Raw genomic sequence first — 18,983 nt, 5'->3', positions numbered from 1 at the left:
TTTTGGGAATTTGGGGTTGGGTTGTTTTGTGGGGTTTGGGATTTTTGGGAATTTGGGGTTTGGGGTTTTCCCTGCCAAGCTCTGACCTCCTGGATTTGCAGCAGCCCCGGAACGCCCCGGAAACGGAGCCGGGAGCCCGACAGGTGAGACCCAAAAATGCCCCCAAAAACCCCAAAATTCCCAAAAATATCACCCCAAAATATCCCCCCAAAAAATCCCCAAAGTCCAAAAACTCCCAAAAAACACTGAGAATTCCCCATAAATCCCAAACCCCCCCAAAATGCCCAAAAACCTCGAAAAATCACCCAAAATTCCTAAAAAAAATCCCCCAAAACCCTGCAAAATTCCCCAAATATCTCTAAACCCCAAAAATCCCCCAAACATCCCAAAGCCCCAAAACCCAAAAATCTCAAAGAATCCTAAAAATCCTCAATAAATTCCAAAAATTCCCCCAAAATTTTCTTCAAAATCTGAAAAAAAACCCCCATGCCAAGCTCTGACCTCCTGGATTTGCAGCAGCCCCGGAACGCCCCGGAAACGGAGCCGGGAGCCCGACAGGTGAGACCCAAAAATGCCCCCAAAACCCCAAAATTCCCAAAAATATCACCCCAAAATATCCCCCCAAAAAATCCCCAAAGTCCAAAAACTCCCAAAAAACACTGAGAATTCCCCATAAATCCCAAACCCCCCCAAAAGCCCAAAAACCTCGAAAAATCACCCAAAATTCCTAAAAAAAATCCCCCAAAACCCTGCAAAATTCCCCAAATATCTCTAAACCCCAAAATCCCCCAAAAATCTCAAAGAATCCTAAAAATCCTCAATAAATTCCAAAAATTCCCCCAAAATTTTCTTCAAAATCTGAAAAAAAACCCCCAAAATTCCTGAAATATCTGAAAATTCCAAAGAATCCAAAAAAACCAAAAGGCCCCAAAATTCCCCAAAATCCCAAAACCCAAAAAATCCCCAAAATCCCTCCAAAATTCTCCAAAATCCCACAATTTGTCAAATTCCCAAAATCTTAAAAATCCCCAAAAACCCACAAGGAATCCCCAAATTCCCAAAATAAAAAAAAATCCCCAAGAATCCCAAAAAACCCCAAAAATGCCCAAGATTCCCAAAATATCTAAAAATCCCCCAAAATCCTCAAATTCCCAAATCCCAAAATCTCCCCAAAATTTCCACAATCCCAAAACCCAAAAAAATCTCCCAAAATAATAAAAAAATCCCCCCAAAATCCTGAAATTCCCAAAAATCCCAAAAACCCCGAAATTCCCCAAAAGTTTCAAATTCCCCAAAATCCCAAATCCCAAAAATCTGGCAAAATTCCCCAAATCCCACAAAATATCCAAAATTCCCCAAAAAATCCCCAAAAGCCTGAAAATTCCCAAATCCCAAAAACCCCAAAATTCCCCAAAAGTTTCAAATTCCCCAAAATCCCAAATCCCAAAAATCTGGCAAAATTCCCCAAATCCCAAAAATTCCCAAAACACAAAAATCCCCCCAAAAAACCCCAAAAATCCTGACCAAAATTCCCCAAATCCCAAAAACCCCAAAGTCCCCGAAATCCCCAAAAAAGGCCAAATCCCCAAAAATCCTGAAAATTCCCAAATCCCAAAAATCTGGCAAAATTCCCCAAATCCCAAAAATTCCCAAAACACAAAAATCCCCCCAAAAAACCCCAAAAATCCTGAAAATTCCCAAATCCCAAAATCTCCCAAAAAAATCTCCCAAAATTCTGAAAATCCCCAAAAGCCCAGAAATTCCCAAATCCCAAAAAATCCCCCAAAATTCCCAAAAATCCCCCCTACCTCGAAACCACCAAAATTCCCCAAAATCTCCCCAAACCTTCCCGATTCCCCAAAATCCCAAACCCCAAAAATTCCCAAAAAATTCCCCAAAAATCCCCAAAAATCCCCAAGTCCCGGCGTGGAATTCCCGGAATTCCGGTTCCCGCGTCTCATTCCCGTTTTTTTTCCTGTCTCAGCTCCTGTTGGGAATTCCGGACCCCGCAGCGCAAACGGCCCCGAGGAGCTGCGGCATCCCGGAATTCCCAAAATTCCCCAAATTCCTGGAATTCTGCCAGCCCCGAGCCGGAACCCCTGGAGAGATCGGCGCCCGCCCGGAGGCTGCAAATTCCAGCGGGAAATCTGGGAATTCCGGCAGGAAATCTGGGAATTCCAGCGGGAAATCTGGGAATTCCGGCGGGAAATCCGGGAATTCTGGCGGAAAATCTGGGAATTCCAGCGGGAAATTTGGGAATTGTGTCGGGAAATTCGAGAATTCCGGCGGGAAATCCACAAATTCCGTTAGGAAATCTGGGAATTCCAGCAGAAAAATCAGGAATTTTGGCAGGAAATCTGGGAATTCCGTCGGGAAATCCACAAAATCCGGCGGGAAATCCGGGAATTCTGTCGGGAAATTCGGGAATTCCGTCGGGAAATCCACAAATTCCGGTGGAAAATCCGGGAATTGCGTCGGGAAATCAACAAAATCTGGCGGGAAATCCGGGAATTCTGTCGGAAAATCCGGGAATTGTGTCGGGAAATGCACAAATTCCGTCGGGAAATCCGGGAATTGCGTCGGGAAATCAACAAAATCCGGCGGGAAATCTGGGAATTTTGGCAGGAAATCTGGGAATTGTGACGGGAAATTCGGGAATTCCATCGGGAAATTTGGGAATTCCGTCGGGAAATCCGGGAATTGCGTCGGGAATTCCGGGAATTGCGGGCGTGTCCGTGGGGGTTTTCTACGGGCGCCGGGATTACCTGGATCCGCTGGAGCGCCGCCGGCTGCGGGAGCTGCGGGGGGAAAACGCCGGGAATTCCGGGAATTCCGGGAATTCCGGGAATTCCGGGGCTCCGGGGGCGAAGCGCAGCGGCTCCAAAGGAAGGGGGAAGGGAGGGAGCGGCGGGAATTCTGGGAAGGCACGGAATTCCGGGAGGGGGAATTCCCAGAATTCCAAACTTGGGAATTCCCAGATTTCCAAAGCCGGGAATTCCCAATTTTCCAAACTTGGGAATTCCCAGAATTCCAAAGCCGGGAATTCCCAGAATTCCAAGCTCAGGAATTCCCAGAGTTCAGGGATTGGGAATTCCCACAATTCCAAGACTGGCGGGAATCCCCGCAGTGCTGAGCTGAAGAATTCCCAGATTTCAAGGACTCGGAATTCCCAGAATTCCGGGAGTGGGAATTCCCAAAATTCCGGGATGGGGAGCTCCCAGATTTCCAAAGTCGGGAATTCCCGGAATTCCGGGATTGGCGAGAATCCCCACATTCCCAATACCAACAATTCCCAAATTTCCGGGCTCAGCAATTCCCTGGATTCCAAGCTTGGGAATTCCCGGATTTCCGCCATTGCGCATCCCCGGATTCCCGAGGCTGAGGATTCCCAGATTCCCGCCGTCGGGAATTCCGGGAATTCCGGGAATTCCGTTGGCGGCCGCCCCTCCCCCCCCCGGGTGCTGCTCTCGGGCGCGCGGCCGCGCCTGCGCCTCCCGCGGGGGCGCGCCTTCTTCCGCGCATGCGCGAGCCGGGCCCGCCCGCGCCGCGGGGAGAGCGGGAGCGGCCCGGGGGGAAAACCCCGGGAAAAACCCCGGGAAAAACCCCGGGAATTCCGGGAAAAACCCCGGGAATTCCGGGAATGCCACCGGGAATCACCCCGGGAATGCCACCGGGAAAAACCCCGGGAAAAACCCCGGGAATGGCCGGACACCGGCAAGGAGAACCGGGAACGGCGAGGGAAGGAGGTGAGCAGGGCATGGGGATTTCTGGGAATTCTCTTGGGAATTCTGGGAATGCCGGCGGATTTCTGGGAATGCCGGGGAGTTTCCATGGGTTTTCTTGGGAATTTTGGGGGATTTCCTTGGGAATTTTGGGTGGTTTTGGGGGAATTCAGGGAATTTTCTTGGGGATTTTCTTGGGATTTTGGGGGATTCCTTGGAATTTTCTTGGGAATTCCTGGGAATCACTTGGGATTTCTGGGAATGTCGGGGAATTTTGGGGGGTTTCCAGGAATTTCTGGGGATTATTTTCGATTTTTTCAGGGAATTTTTGGGGTTTGTGGGGAATTTCCGTGGAATTTCCTTGGGATTTTCTGCCTTGGGGATTTCATGGAATTTTCTTGGGAATTCTCAGACATTTCTGTGGAATTCAGGGGATTTTTTTGGGAATTCCATGGGATTTTGAGGAATTTCAGGGAATTTTCTTGGGATTTTGAGAGATTCCTGGGAATTTTCTTGGGATTTCTGGGAATGTCGGGGAATTTTGGGGGGATCTCCAGGAATTTCTAGGGAATTTTTTGGATTTTTTTGGGAATTTCAAGGGATTTTGAGGAATTTCAGGAGGATTTCCTTGGGAATTTTGGGTGATTCCGGGGGATTTCAGGGAATTTTTTTGGGAATTCCTGGGAATTACTTGGGATTTCTGGGAATGCCGTGGAATTTTGGAGGATTTCTGGGGAGTTTTTTGGGTATTTTGGGGAATTTTTGGAGGAATTTTTGGGGTTTGTGGGGAATTTCCATGGAATTTCTGCCTTGGAGGTTTCAGGGAATTTTCTTGGAATCTCTCCCAGGAATTTCTTGGAATTTCAAGGAATTCCATGAAATCTGGGGGATTTTCTTGGGAATCCCAGGAATTTCCTTCAAACTCCATGGAATTTTGGGGGATTTCCTGGGAATTTTTGGGAATCTTGGAGGATTTCAGGGGATTTCCTTGGAATTTTCTTGGGAATTTTGGGTGATTCATGGGGACTTCAGGGAATTTTCTTGGGAATTTCATGGAATTTTGGCAGATTTTCTTGGAGTTTTGGGGAACTTTTGGGAATTTTGGGGGGATTTCTGGGAATTTCAGGGGGTTTTCTGGGAATTTCCTTTGGAATTCCATAGAATTCTGGGGATTATCTGGGAATTCTGGAGGATTTCTGGGAATATTTGGGAATCATGGAGAATTTAATGCAATTTCAGGGAATTTCCTTGGGAATTCCCAAGAATTTCCTTGACATTTCCTGGGAATTTTTTTGGGGAATGTAAAGGAATTTTCGTGGGGTTTTGAGGGATTCTTGGGAATTTTCTTGGAATTTCTGGGAATTCCCTTGGAATTCCAGGAATTCTGCTCCTGGGAAGCCTCACAGGGAGGGAGAGCAGGAATTCCCTTGGGAATTTTGGGAATTCTTGGGAATCTTTCCCTTCTCCATCCCCAAATTCCATAAAAACCTCCCGGGGGTGGATCCATGGAATTCCCAAAATAATCCAAGAATTCCTTGGGCACTTCCCAGCCCCGGAATTCCTGGGAAATTCCCTGGAATTCCCGTTTTTCCTGCCATTCCCTCTTTTCCCAGGAATGTTCTGGAAGGTGCCCGGATTCCCAGGATGCCCCGCGGGAATCGGGTGAGTCCCGAAAACTCGGGAATTCTGCCCCGGATTTTTGGGAATTCTGCCCCGGATTTTTGGGAATTCTGCCCCGGATTTTTGGGAATTCTGCCCCGGAATTTTCAGGAATTCCAGCCTGGATTTTTGGGAATTCTCTCCTCGATTTTTCTGGGAATTCTCCCCTGGATTTTTGGGAATTTTTCCCTGGATTTCCTGGGGATTTTTCCCTGGATTTTTGGGAATTCTGCCCTGGATTTCCTGGAGATTTCTCCCTGGAATTTTTGGGAATTCTCCCCTGGATTTTTGGGAATTTTTCCTTGGATTTTTTGGGAATTCTGTCCTGGATTTTCTGGGAACTCTCCCCTGGATTTCCTGGGGGTTCTCCCCTGGATTTTTGGGAATTTTTCCTTGGATTTTCAGGGAATTCTCCCCTGGATTTTTGGGAATTCTGTCCTGGATTTTTGGGAACTCTCCCCTGGATTTCTGGGAATTCTCCCTTAGATTTTTTGGGAATTTTTCCCTGATTTTCTGGGAATTTTCTCCTGGGTTTTCCACAATTCTGCACTGGATTTTCAGGAATTCTAGCCTGGATTTTTGGGAATTTTTCCCTTTTTATTTTGAGATGTTTTACCTGGGTTTTCTGGGAATTCTGCCCTGGATTTCCTGGGAATTCTGCCCTGGATTTTTGGGAATTGTCCCCTGGATTTCCTGGAGATTTTTCCCTGGATTTTTGGGAATTCTGCCCTGGATTTCCTGGGGAATTTTTCCCTGGATTTTCTGGAGATTTCTCCCTGGAATTTTTGGGAATTCTCCTCTGGATTTTTGGGAATTCTCCCCTGGATTTCCTGGGGATTTTCCCCTGGATTTTTTTGAATTCTCCCCTGTTTTTCCTGGGAATTCTCCCCTGGATTCCTGGGAATTCTCCCATCCCCCCTCTGCCATCCCTGAGTGCCCATCCCAGGATTTTTTGGGATTTTCCCGTTTCCTTCCAGGCTCTCCATGCCCAGCCGGGCTCTTCCCGATTTTCCTGCCCAGCAGGAGGAGGTGAGATCCCCTTCCCACTTTTCCCAACTTTTCCCAAATTTTCCCAAATTTTTCCCTGCTTTTATCCCTTTTTCCCTCCTTTTTCCCCCCTTTTTTCCCTTTTTTCCCTTTTTCCCTCTCCCATTTGTTCCATTTTTTTCCTTTTTTCCCCTTTTTTTTTTCCCATTTTTTCCCCATTTTCCCCCATTTCTTTTTCCCCTTTTCCCCCTATTTTTTTTCCTGCTTTTATCCCTTTTTCTCATTTTTCCCATTTTTTTCCCTTTTTTTTTCCCTTTTTTTTCTATTTTTCCCACTCTTTCCCATTCCCCCCCATTTTTCCCATTTTTTTCCCATTTTCCCCCATTTTTCCCCAATTTTTCCCATTGTTTTCCCATTTTCCCCCCATTTTCCCCCATTTTCCCTTTTTTTTTTCCCAATTTTTTCCTATTTTTTTCCCCATTTTTTTCCTATTTTTCCCACTCCTTTCCCATTTTCCCCCCATTTTTCCCCATTTTTTTTTTATTTTCTCCCCATTTCCCCCCATTTTTCCCATTTTTTTTCCCAATTTTTCCCATTTTTTCCCCATTTTTTCTCATTTTTCCCATTTTTCCCATTTTTCCCATTTTCCAGGCCCCTGGAGGAGCTCCCTGCTCCCTTTGGCCCCTCTGGAAAAGCTCCCAGGAAATCCAAGGAATCCTCGTGGGATCAGCTGATCATTGTGAGCCGCGCCGGAAACCGGGAATTCCGGAACGTTCCGTGGGAAACCGGGAATTCCGGAACGTTCCATGGGAAACCGGGAATTCCGGAACGTTCCGTGGGAAACCGGGAATTCCGGAACGTTCCGTGGGAAACCGGGAATTCCGGAACGTTCCATGGGAAACCGGGAATTCCGGAACGTTCCGTGGGAAACCGGGAATTCCGGAACGTTCCGTGGGAAACTGGGAATTCCGGAACGTTCCTGGGGCTGGGAATCCTGGGAATTCCCTGGGAATGCTGGCAGAGGGTGGGAAAATCCCAGTGGGAGCTCTGGGAGGTTTGGGAATTTTGGGGATTCTGGGAATTTGGAATTCTGGGAGTGGGAATTCCCAGCTGGGATTGGGAATGTTGGGAATTCTGGGATCTTTGGGAATCCTTGCAGAGCTTTGGGATCATTCCTGGGGGTTTTTTTGGGATCATTCCTGGATTTTGGGATCCTCCCTGGGCTCAGCCCTTCCCAATTCCCAGAATTCCCATTCCCAGAAATTCCGACCCCAGCTGGGAATTCCCACTCCCGGAACTCCCAATTCCCAGAATCCTCAATTCCCAAAACTCCCAATTCCCATTCCCACAACTCCCATTCCCTTGTTCCCAAATTCCAATTCCCACTCCCAGAATTCCCAATTCCCACTCCCAGAATTCCTGATCCCCACTCCCAGAATTCCCAATCCCCACTCCCAGAATTCCCAATTCCCATTCCCAGAATTCCCAATCCCCACTCCCAGAATTCCCAATTCCCACTCCCAGAATTCCCAATCCCCACTCCCGGAATTCCCAACTCCCATTCCCGTGTTCCCACATTCCCAGTGCTGATTCCCTCACTCCCCATTCCCGGCATTCCCGTTTTTCCCCCGTCAGAGGCAGCGGGTCCCGTGGCATTCCCGGCTCCTGCCGGATGCTCTTCCCTTCTCCCATTCCTGCCATTCCCAGAATTCCCTGTGCTCATTCCCCGTGCTCATTCCCGGTTACCCCGGCATTCCCAGCATTCCCGGCATTCCCGGCATTCCCGTTTTTCCCACCAGGACGCAGGGCAGCAGGGCCTGGGCCCCCGGCAGTGCGTTTCCTGCGGGATGCTCTTCCCAATGGATCTCCCATTCCCAGAATTCCCCGTGCTCATTCCCCGTGCTCATTCCCGGTGCTCATTCCCAGTTACCCCGGCATTCCCGGTTACCCCGGCATTCCCGGCATTCCCGGCATTCCCGTTTTTCCCACCAGGACGCAGGGCAGCAGGGGCTGGGCCCCCGGCAGTGCGTTTCCTGCGGGATGCTCTTCCCTTCTCTCATTCCCAGAATTCCCTGTGTTCATTCCCCGTGCTCATTCCCGGTTACCCCGGCATTCCCGGTTACCCCGGCATTCCCGGCATTCCCGGCATTCCCGGCATTCCCGTTTTTCCCACCAGGATGCGGGGCAGCAGGGGCTGGGCCCCCGGCAGTGCGTTTCCTGTGGGATGCTCTTCCCTTCTCTCATTCCCAGAATTCCCTGTGTTCATTCCCCGTGCTCATTCCCGGTTACCCCGGCATTCCCGGCATTCCCGGCATTCCCGTTTTTTCTCCCAGGATGCAGGGCAGCAGGGGCTGGGCCCCCGGCAGTGCGTTTCCTGCGGGATGCTCTTCCCTTCTCTCATTCCCAGAATTCCCTGTGTTCATTCCCCGTGCTCATTCCCGGTTACCCCGTGCTCATTCCCGGCATTCCCGGCATTCCCGTTTTTCCCGTTTTTCCCACCAGGATGCGGGGCAGCAGGGGCTGGGCCCCCGGCAGTGCGTTTCCTGCGGGATGCTCTTCGCTCCCGGCGTTCCCGAGGATCGGCTCCAGCACCTGCGGCACCACCGCCGGCTGCGGCAGGCGCTGACACACACGGTCAGGGGGATTCCAGGGGGAATTCCACAGGGAATGCCAGGGGGAATGCCAGGGGGAATGCCAGGGGGATGGGAGAGGGAATGGGAGAGGGAATGCCGGGGAATGGGAGAGGGAATTCCATAGGGATGGGAGAGGGAATTCCATGGGGAACGGGACATAGGAATGGGAGCGGGAATTCTGGGGGGATGGGAGAGGGAATTCCAGGGGAATGGGAGAGGGAATGCCGGGGGGATGGGAGAGGGAATGCTGGGGGGATGGGAGAGGGAATTCCAGGGGAATGATTGGAAGGGCAGCAGGAATTCCTTGGGAATTGGACTGGGAATGGGAGCAGGAATTCTGTGGGAATGGGAGTGGGAATTCCAGGGGAATGATGGGAAGGGGAGGAGGAATTCCATGGGAACTGGAGTGGGAATGTGAGCGGGAATTCTGGGTGAATGATGGGAATGGGAGCAGGAATTCCATGGGATTGATGGGAATGGGAGGAGAAATTCCAGGGGAATGGGAGCAGGAGTTCTGTGGGAATGGGAGGGGGAGTTCCGTGGGAATGGGAGTGGGAATTCCAGGGGAATGATGGGAATGGGAATGATGGGAATGCGACTGCAGCACCCGGGGAGAGAGGGAATTCCGGGAATTCTGGGGGAATGGGAGTGGAATTGGGAAATGGGGAATGTGGGGATGGGAATGGGGGAATGGGAATATGGGAATGAGGCTGGGAATGGGGAAATTCCAGGAATTCTGGGAATGAGGGAATAGGGGGTGTGGGAATGGGAGAATTGGGAATTCTGGGAATGGGGGAAATGGGAAATGATGGGAATGGGGGTGAGAGTATGGGAATGAGGAATGATGGGGAATGGGGGAATTCTGGGAATGGGAATAGGGGAATTGGGAGTTGGAAATTCAGAATGGGAATGATGGGAATGTGGGAATGGGAAGGAGGGAATGGCAGGAATATTGGGAATGTGGGAATGCTGGATAAATTCCTGCCTGGGACTCATTTCTGGAATTCCCGCCTGGATTCCCTCTGAGAATTCCACCTGGAATTCCTGCCCAGGATTCCCTCCTGGGATTCTTCCCTGGAATTCCTGCCTGGGTTTTTTTCCCTGGGATTCCACTTTGGATTCCCTCCTGGAATTCCAGCCCTGTCTGGGCTCTCTGGGAAGAGCTGGGATTGATCCCGGTCCCAAGTCTGGAGCATTTCCCATTCCAGCAGCTCCTGGAATCCTGGGATCTCAGGGTCCCCCAATCCTGGGGTCTCCCAATCCTGGAATCCCCCATTCCCAGGATTCCCCAATCCTGGGATCCCCAAATCCAGGGATCCCCAAATCCTGGAATCCCCCATTCCCGGACCCCATTCCCGGTGGGATCCCCCAATCCTGGAATCCCCAATCCTGGGATCCCCCATTCCCAGGATCTCCCAATCCCAGAATCCTGCAATCCTGGAATCCCCGGATCCCCCAATCCCAGATCCCCCCAATCCTGGAATCCCCCCTTCCCAGGATCCCCCAATCCTGGGATACCCAAATCCTGGAATCCCCCATTCCCAGGATCCCCCAAATCTGGAATCCCCCATTCCCGGGTTCTCCCAATCCCAGAATCCTGCAATCCTGGAATCCCCGGATCCCCCAATCCCAGATCCCCCCAATCCTGGAATCCCCCCTTCCCAGGATCCCCCAATCCTGGGATACCCAAATCCTGGAATCCCCCATTCCCGGAATCCCCCGATCCAGGGATTCCCCCAATCCTGGAATCCCCCCTTCCCAGGATCCCCCAAATCTGGAATCCCCCATTCCCGGGTTCTCCCAATCCCAGAATCCTGGGATCTCCAAATCCTGGAATCCGGGGATCCCCCAATCCTGAAACCCTGAAATTCTGGGATACCCCAATCCTGGAATCCCGGAACCACCCAATCCCAGAATCCTGGGATACCCCAATCCCAGAATCCTGGGATTCCCCCAATCCTGCAATCCCGGAATCCCCCAATCCCAGAATCCTGGGATACCCCAATCCTGCAATCTCGGAATCCCCCAATCCCAGAATCCTGGGATTCCCCCAATCCTGCAATCCCGGAATCCCCCAATCCCAGAATCCTGGGATACCCCAATCCTGCAATCCCAGAATCCCCCAATCCCAGAATCCTGGGATTCCCCCAATCCTGGAATCCCCCAATCCCAGAATCCTGGGATTCCCCCAATCCTGGATCCTCCAATACCACAATCCTGGATCCCAATCCCGGAATCCCGTTATCCCGAGATCCCCCGATCCTGGGATCTCTCATCCCGGAATTCCCGGATCCCCCAATCCTGAGGGGTTCCCGGGATTCCCTCCGGCAGGGCTGGAAGCAGGAGCGCGTGGTGGCGGAATTCTGGGATGGGAAAATCCTCCTGATCCTTCCCGAGGATCCCAAATACGCCCTCAGGAAGGTACCGCCGCTTCCCGGGATTTCCTTCGGGAGCTGATCCCAAAATCCCAAATCCCAGCGGGGTCTGGTCCAGAAATTCTGAATCCCAAAGGGGTCTGATCCTGAAATCCCAAAATCCCAAAGGGGTCTGATCCTGAAATCCCAAAATCCCAAAGGGGTCTGGTCCTGAAATCCCAAAATCCCAAAATCCCAGTGGGATCTGATCCCCAAATCCCATCCAATCCCTGATTCCCACCCCAATCCCTAAATTCCTGCGCAGTCCCAGCCTTTTTTGGGAACAAATCCCATTTTCCTGGGAATTCTCAGTGCCCATCCTGTCTTTCCTGGGAATTCCCATCCCTTTTTCCCAGAATTCCCACCCTGTTTTTCCAGGAATTCTCATCCCTTTTTCCCAGAATTCCCATTCTGTTCTCATCCCTGTATTTCTAGGAATTCCCACCCCGTTTCCCCGGGAATTCCCACCCCATTTCCCAGGGAATTCCCACCCATTTCCCCCAGAATTCCCACCCCATTTCCCAGAATTCCCACCCCATTTCCCCAGGAATTCCCACCTATTCCCCCCGGAATTCCCACCCCATTTCCCAGGAATTCCCACCCCATTTCCCTGGCAATTCCCACCTATTCCCCAGGAATTCCCACCCATTTCCTGCAGAATTCTCACCCCGTTTCCCTGGGAATCTCCACCCCATTTCCCAGGGAATTCCCACCCCATTTCCCAGAATTCCCACCCCATTTCCCTGGCAATTCCCACCCATTCCCCCCGGAATTCCCACCCATTCCCCCCGGAATTCCCACCCCGTTTCCCCCCAGGCCGAGGAGGTTCTGTCGGTGGTGGATTCCGAGCTGGGTTTCCCGCAGCATTCCCGGCTTTTCCCGGAGCATTCCCGGGTGTACCTGTTCGTCAGCCCCGGCAAGTGCGTGCTGGGCTGCCTGGTGGCGCAGCCCGTCAGCCAGGTGGGCACGGGCTCCGGGGGGAGGGGGCTCCTTAGGGATCCAGTCATTCCCGGGTTTTCATTCCCTGGCCCCGCTCCCACTTCCCATCCCCAATCCCAGTTTTCCATCCCCAATCCCAGTTTCCCATCCCCAATCCCAGTTTTCCATCCCCATTCCCAGTTTCCCATTCCCGGTTTCCCATTTCCATTCCCCATCTATCTCCCGTTCCCATTCCCCATCTCCAGCTATTCCCACCATACCCATTACCAGTTCCCATCCCAGTTCCCAATTCCTAGTTTCCTGTTCCCAGTTCCCATTCCCACTTTCCCATCCCCATTCCTAGTTCCCAGCTCTCATTCCCAGTCGCCATTCCTAGCTCCCATTCCCAGTCCCCATCCCCATTCCTACTTTCCCATTCCCAGCTTCCATTCCCACTCCCTATTCCCCATTCCCGTTCCCATCCCCATTCCCAGTTTCCCAGTCCCCATTCCCAGTTTCCCAGTCCCCATTCCCAGTTTCCCATCCCCTTTCCCAATTCCCATTCCCATCCCCACTTTTCCATCCCCATCCCCATTCCCATCCCCCATCCCCATTCCAAGTTTTCCTTCCCCATTCCCCATCTCCATTCCCAGCTCCCATCCCCATTTGCAGTTTCCCATTCGCCATTCCCAGTTTCCCATTCCCACTCCCAGTTGCCATTCCCACTCCTCCCCATTCCCATCCCAGTTCCCCATCCCCACTCCTCATCCCTATTCCCAGTTTCCCATTCCCAGTTCCCATTCCCACTCCTCCCCATTCCCATCCCCATTCTCATTCCCCATCCCCATTCCCAGTTTCCCATCCCCATTCCCAGGCGGAGCCGGCCGCCTGCGGCATCAGCCGCATCTGGGTGCTGGGAGCGCGCCGGCGCCGCGGCATCGCCCGCAGGATGATGGACGCGCTCAGGTGGGAGCGCCGGGAACGGGGAGGTGGGGAACTGGGAATGGGATGGGGAGCTGGGGAAAACGGGAATGGGGAACTGGGAATGGGGATGGGGAATGGGGATGGGAAACTGGGAATGGGGAACTGGGAATGAGGAGCTGGGGAAACTGGGAATGGAGGGATGGGGAAAATGGGAATGGAGGGATGGGGAACTGGGAACGGAGGGATGGGGAACTGGGATTGGGATGGGGAACTGAGAATGGGGAGGTGGGGAAACTGGGAATGGGGAGGTGGGGAAACTGGGAATGGGGAGGTGGGGAAACTGGGGTGTGGAACTGGGGATAGTGAGATTGGGATGGGGAACTGGGATTGGGATGGGGAACTGGGAATGGAGGAATGGGGAACTGGGAATGGGGATGGGGAACTGGGATTGGGGATGGGGAACTGGGATTGGGGAACTGGGGAAACTGGGAATGGAAGGATGGGGAACTGGGAATGGGGATGGAAAACTGGGAATTGGGATGGGGAAAATGGGATTTGGGATGGGGAACTGGGAATGGGGATGGGGAAAGTGGGATTGGGTGTGGGGAGCTGGGATTTGGGATGGGGAACTGGGAACGGGGATGGGGAAAGTGGGATTGGGGGAGGGAAAAGTGGGATTGGGGATGGAGAAACTGGGATTAGGGATGGAGAAAGTGGGATTTGGGGAGGAAAAAATGGGATTCAGGAAGGGGAAACTTGGATTCAGGGAGGGACACGGAAAAAAGGGGATTTGGGTTGGGCTAGAGATGGAAATGTGGGATTTGGGGAGAGGTAGACAGGGAAAACTGGGATGTGGAGAGCAGGAGCTGGGAAACTGGGATTTGGGGAAGGAAAACGGATTTGGGGAATGAAAACTGGGATTTGGGGAAGGAAAACTGGGATTTGGGGAAGGAAAACTGGGATTTGGGATGGGGAAAGAGGGATTTGGGATGGGCGACTGGTATTTGGGATGGGGAAAGAGGGATTTGGGATGGGCGACTGGGATTTGGGATGTTGATTTTTCCCATTGTTTTTCCCGGTGTTTCCCATTCCTGGTGTTGATTTTTCCCACTGTTTTTCCCAGTGTTGATTTTTCCCATTGTTTTTCCCATTGTTCATTCCCCATTCTTTCCCATTTCCCGTTGTTTTTCCCATTGTTATTTTTCCCAGTGTTTATTCCCTGGTGCTGATGATTTTTCCCATTGTTTCTCCCGGTGCTTATTCCCCGTTGTTTCCCATTTCCCGTTGCTGTTTTTCCCGTTGTTTCCTCCCCGGTGTTGATGATTTCTCCTGTTGTTTTTCCCGGTGTTGTTTATTCCTGGTGTTTATTCCCCAGTGCTGATGATTTCTCCTGTTGTTTTTCCCAGTGTTGTTTATTCCTGGTGTTTATTCCCCAGTGCTGATGATTTCTCTCCGTTGTTTATTCCCCGTTGTTGTTTATTCCCGGTGTTCCCTGCGCGGTGCTGATGATTTCTCCCGTTGTTTTTCCCGTTGTTTTTCCTGTTGTTTATTCCCATTGTTCATTCCCTGGTGCTGATGATTTCTCTCCCGTTGTTTATTCCCTGTTGTTTATTCCCGGTGTTCCCTCTGCAGTGCTGATGATTTCTCTCCCGTTGTTTATTCCCGGTGTTCCCTGCGCGTAGCTGATGATTTCTCTCCCATTGTTTATTCCCTGTTGTTTATTCCCGGTGTTCCCTCTGCAGTGCTGATGGTTTCTCTCCTGTTGTTTCTTCCCCGTTGTTTATTCCCAGTATTCCTTGCACGGTGCTGATGATTTCTCTCCTGTTGTTTATTCCCCGGTGTACATTCCCCAGTGCTAATGATTTCTCTCCCATTGTTTATTCCCCGTTGTTTATTCCCGGTGTTCCCTGCGCGGTGCTGATGATTTCTCTCCTGTTGTTTATTCCCGGTGTTTCCTCCCCGGTGCTGATTGATTTCTCTCCCATTGTTTATTCCCCGTTGTTTATTCCCGGTGTTCCCTGCGCGGTGCTGATGATTTCTCTCCTGTTGTTTATTCCCCGGTGTACATTCCCCAGTGCTAATGATTTCTCTCCCATTGTTTATTCCCCGTTGTTTATTCCCGGTGTTCCCTGCTCGGTGCTGATCTCTGGTTTCCCTCCCGTTGTTTATTCCCTGTTGTTGTTTATTACCGGTGTTCCCTGCGCGGTGCTGATGATTTCTCTCCCGGTGTTCCCTCCCCGGTGCTGATGATTTCTCTCCTGTTGTTTATTCCCCGTTGTTTATTCCCATTGTTCATTCCCCGGTGCTGATGATTTCTCTCCCGTTGTTCATTCCCGGTGTTCCCTGCGCAGTGCTGATCTCTGGTTTCCCTCCCATTGTTTATTCCCCGTTGTTTATTCCCGGTGTTCCCTACGCGGTGCTGATGATTTCTCTCCCGTTGTTTATTCCCGGTGTTCCCTGCGCGGTGCTGATGATTTCTCTCCCGTTGTTTATTCCCGGTGTTCCCTGCGCGGTGCTGATGATTTCTCTCCCGTTGTTTATTCCCGGTGTTCCCTGCGCGGCGCTGATGATTTCTCTCCCGTTGTTTATTCCCGGTGTTCCCGCGCGGCGCTGATCCCTGCTTTCCCTCCCGGCGGCGCGGGCTGCAGGCGCACCTTCGTGTTCGGCGCGGTGCTCAGCCACGCCGACCTGGCCTTTTCCGACCCCACGGCCGACGGCAGGGGCTTCGCCGCGCGCTACTGCGGCCGCCACGACTTCCTCGTCTACAGCCCCCTGCCCGCCGGAGCCGCCGCACCGGGATCACCCGCGCCGGGATCACCAGGATCGGCACCAGGATCAGCACCGGGATCACCTGCACCGGGATCTGCACCGGGATCCACAGCACCGGGATTGGCACCGGGATCGGCACCAGGATCAGCAACGGGATCCACAGCACCGGCATCGGCACCGGGATCACCGGCATCGGCACCGGGATCACCGGCATCGGCACCGGGATCAGCACCAGGATCGGCACCGGGATCAGCACCGGGATCACCTCCTCCGGGATCTGCACTGGGATCTGCACCGGGATCCACAGCACCGGGATTGGCACCAGGATCAGCAACAGGATCCACAGCACCGGCATTGGCACCGGGATCACCGGCATCGGCACCGGGATCAGCACCAGGATCGGCACCGGGATCAACACCGGGATCCACAGCACCAGGATCAGCACCGGGATCCACTCTGGGATCCACAACGGGATCGGCACCGGGAGCCACGGCACCGGGATCAGAACCGGGATTGGAACTGGGATCAACAGCGGGGTCCACCGCACTGGGATCAGCACCGGGATCCACTCTGGGATCCACAACGGGATCGGCACCGGGAGCCATGGCACCGGGATCAGAACCGGGAATGGAACTGGGATCGACAGCGGGATCCACCGCACTGGGATCAGCACCGGGATCCACAGCACCGGGATTGGCACCGGGATCGGCCCCAGGATCAGCAACGGGATCCACAGCACCGGCATCCACACCAGGATCAGCACCGGCATCGACACCGGGATCACCGGCATCAGCACCAGGATCGGCACTGGGATTGACATCGGGATTGGCACCGGGATCCACACTGGGATCCACAACGGGATCCACACCAGGAGCCACGGCACTGGGATCAGAACCGGGAATGGAACTGGGATCGACAGCGGGATCCACCGCACTGGGATCAGCACCGGGAGCCACGGCACCGGGATTCACCACACTGGGATCCACGGCACTGGGATCACCAGGACTGGCACCGGGATCAACACCGGGAGCCAAGGCACCGGGATCAACGCCAGGATCCACACTGGGATCAGCAGGATCCGCACCGGGATCACTGGGAGCCACACCGGGATGTGCACTGGAATCTACACCGGGACCAGCGTGATCAGCACCGGGATCAGCGTGATCAGCACCGGGATCAGCGCGATTGGGATCGGGATCAGCAGGATTGGGATCGGGATCAGCGGGATTGGGATCATGGGAATTGAAATCAGGATCATCGGGACCGAGATCGGGATCATCGGGATCCTCGGGGTCCTTGGGATCGAGATCGGGATCATTGGGATCCTCAGGATCATCGGGGTCCTTGGGATCATCGGGGTCCTCGGGATCATCGGGGTCCTTGGGATCATTGGGGTCCTCGGGATCATCGGGGTCCTTGGGATCATCAGGATCCTCAGGATCATCGGGGTCCTCGGGATCATCGGGATCCTTGGGATCATCGGGATCATCGGGGTCCTTGGGATCATCAGGATCCTCGGGATCATCGGGGTCCTTGGGATCATCGGGGTCCTTGGGATCATTGGGATCCTTGGGATCATCGGGGTCCTCGGGATCATTGGGATCCTTGGGATGATTGGGGTCCTCGGGATCATTGGGATCCTCGGGATCCTCAGGATCATCGGGGTCCTCGGGATCATTGGGGTCCTTGGGATCATCGGGATCCTTGGGATCATCGGGATCCTTGGGATCATCGGGATCCTCGGGCCCAGCCTGAGTTCCCGAGGGGCCGGAAAAGCGGGGATCGATCCAGGGGGTCCTGCTGAGATCCCAAGGGAACGGGGAGCTCCCACGGGAATCCTTCCCTGAATCCCTTCCCTTCCCTTCGGAATCCCTTCCTTTCTTTGGGAATCTTTCCCTTCCCTTCCTTGGGAATCCCTCCCTGAATCCCTTCCAAATCCTTCATTCCCTTGGGAATCCCTTGTTCCCTTCCTTTCTTTGGGAATCTTTTCCTTCCCTTCCTTTCCTTGGGAATCCTTCCCTAAATCCCTTCCCTTCCAAATCCTTCATTCCCTTGGGAATCCCTTCCTTTAGAATCTTTTCCTTGCCTTCCTTCCTTTAGGAATCCTTCCCTTCCTTGGGAATGCTGAGCTCCCTTGGGAATTCTTCCTTTCCTGGAATCCTTCCCTTCCCTTCCCTTCCTTGGGAATCCTTCCCTAAATCCCTTTCCTCCCCAATCCTTCATTCCCTTGGGAATCCCTCATTCCCTTCCTTTCTTTGGGAATCTTTTCCTTCCCTTCCCTTTGGAATCTTTCCCTAAATCCCTTTGAAATCTTGGAATCCTTCCCTCGGGAATCCCTCATTCCCTTCCTTTCCTTGGGAATCCCATCCCTAAATCCCTTCCCTTCCAAACCCTTCATTCCCTTGGGAGTCCCTCATTCCCTTGGGAATCCCTCATCCCCTTCCTTTCCTTGGGAATCCCATCCCTAAATCCCTTCCTCTTGGAATCCCTCCTTCTCTTGGGAATCCTTCCCTTCCCTTGGGAATCCCTCATTCATTCCCTTCCTTTCCTTGGGAATTCTCCTTTTCCTGGAATCCCTTCCTTGGGAATGCTGAGCTTCCCTTGGAATCCTCCTTTCCCTCTGGAATCCCCGATTCCCCTGGGAATCTCCCTGGGATCCCCTCCCCTCTCCCTGCCCAGCTGCTGAATTCCACTGGAAATCCTGGAAATCTCCAGGATCCCCCACGATTCCTGCCTTTTCCCGGGTGTTTTTTGGGATTTAAGTTAATTGGGGTTCGTTAGCGGGAATTGGCTTTTCCCGTTCTCTTGGAATTGTGCCGGGAATTCTGCCCCAGGCTTTTCCCCCTGGGAGCCTCCCAGGCAGGGAATTCCAGGCCTTTGTGGGAATATCCCAAGGTTTTCCTGTGATATTCCATACATTTCTGTCAATATCCCAAGGTTTTCCTATGATATTCCAT

Source organism: Onychostruthus taczanowskii, unplaced genomic scaffold, assembly GCF_017590055.1.
Source record: "Onychostruthus taczanowskii isolate IOZ18803 unplaced genomic scaffold, ASM1759005v1 scaffold225, whole genome shotgun sequence".
NCBI lineage: Eukaryota > Metazoa > Chordata > Aves > Passeriformes > Passeridae > Onychostruthus > Onychostruthus taczanowskii.
Note: the sequence above shows the minus strand (reverse complement) of the source record.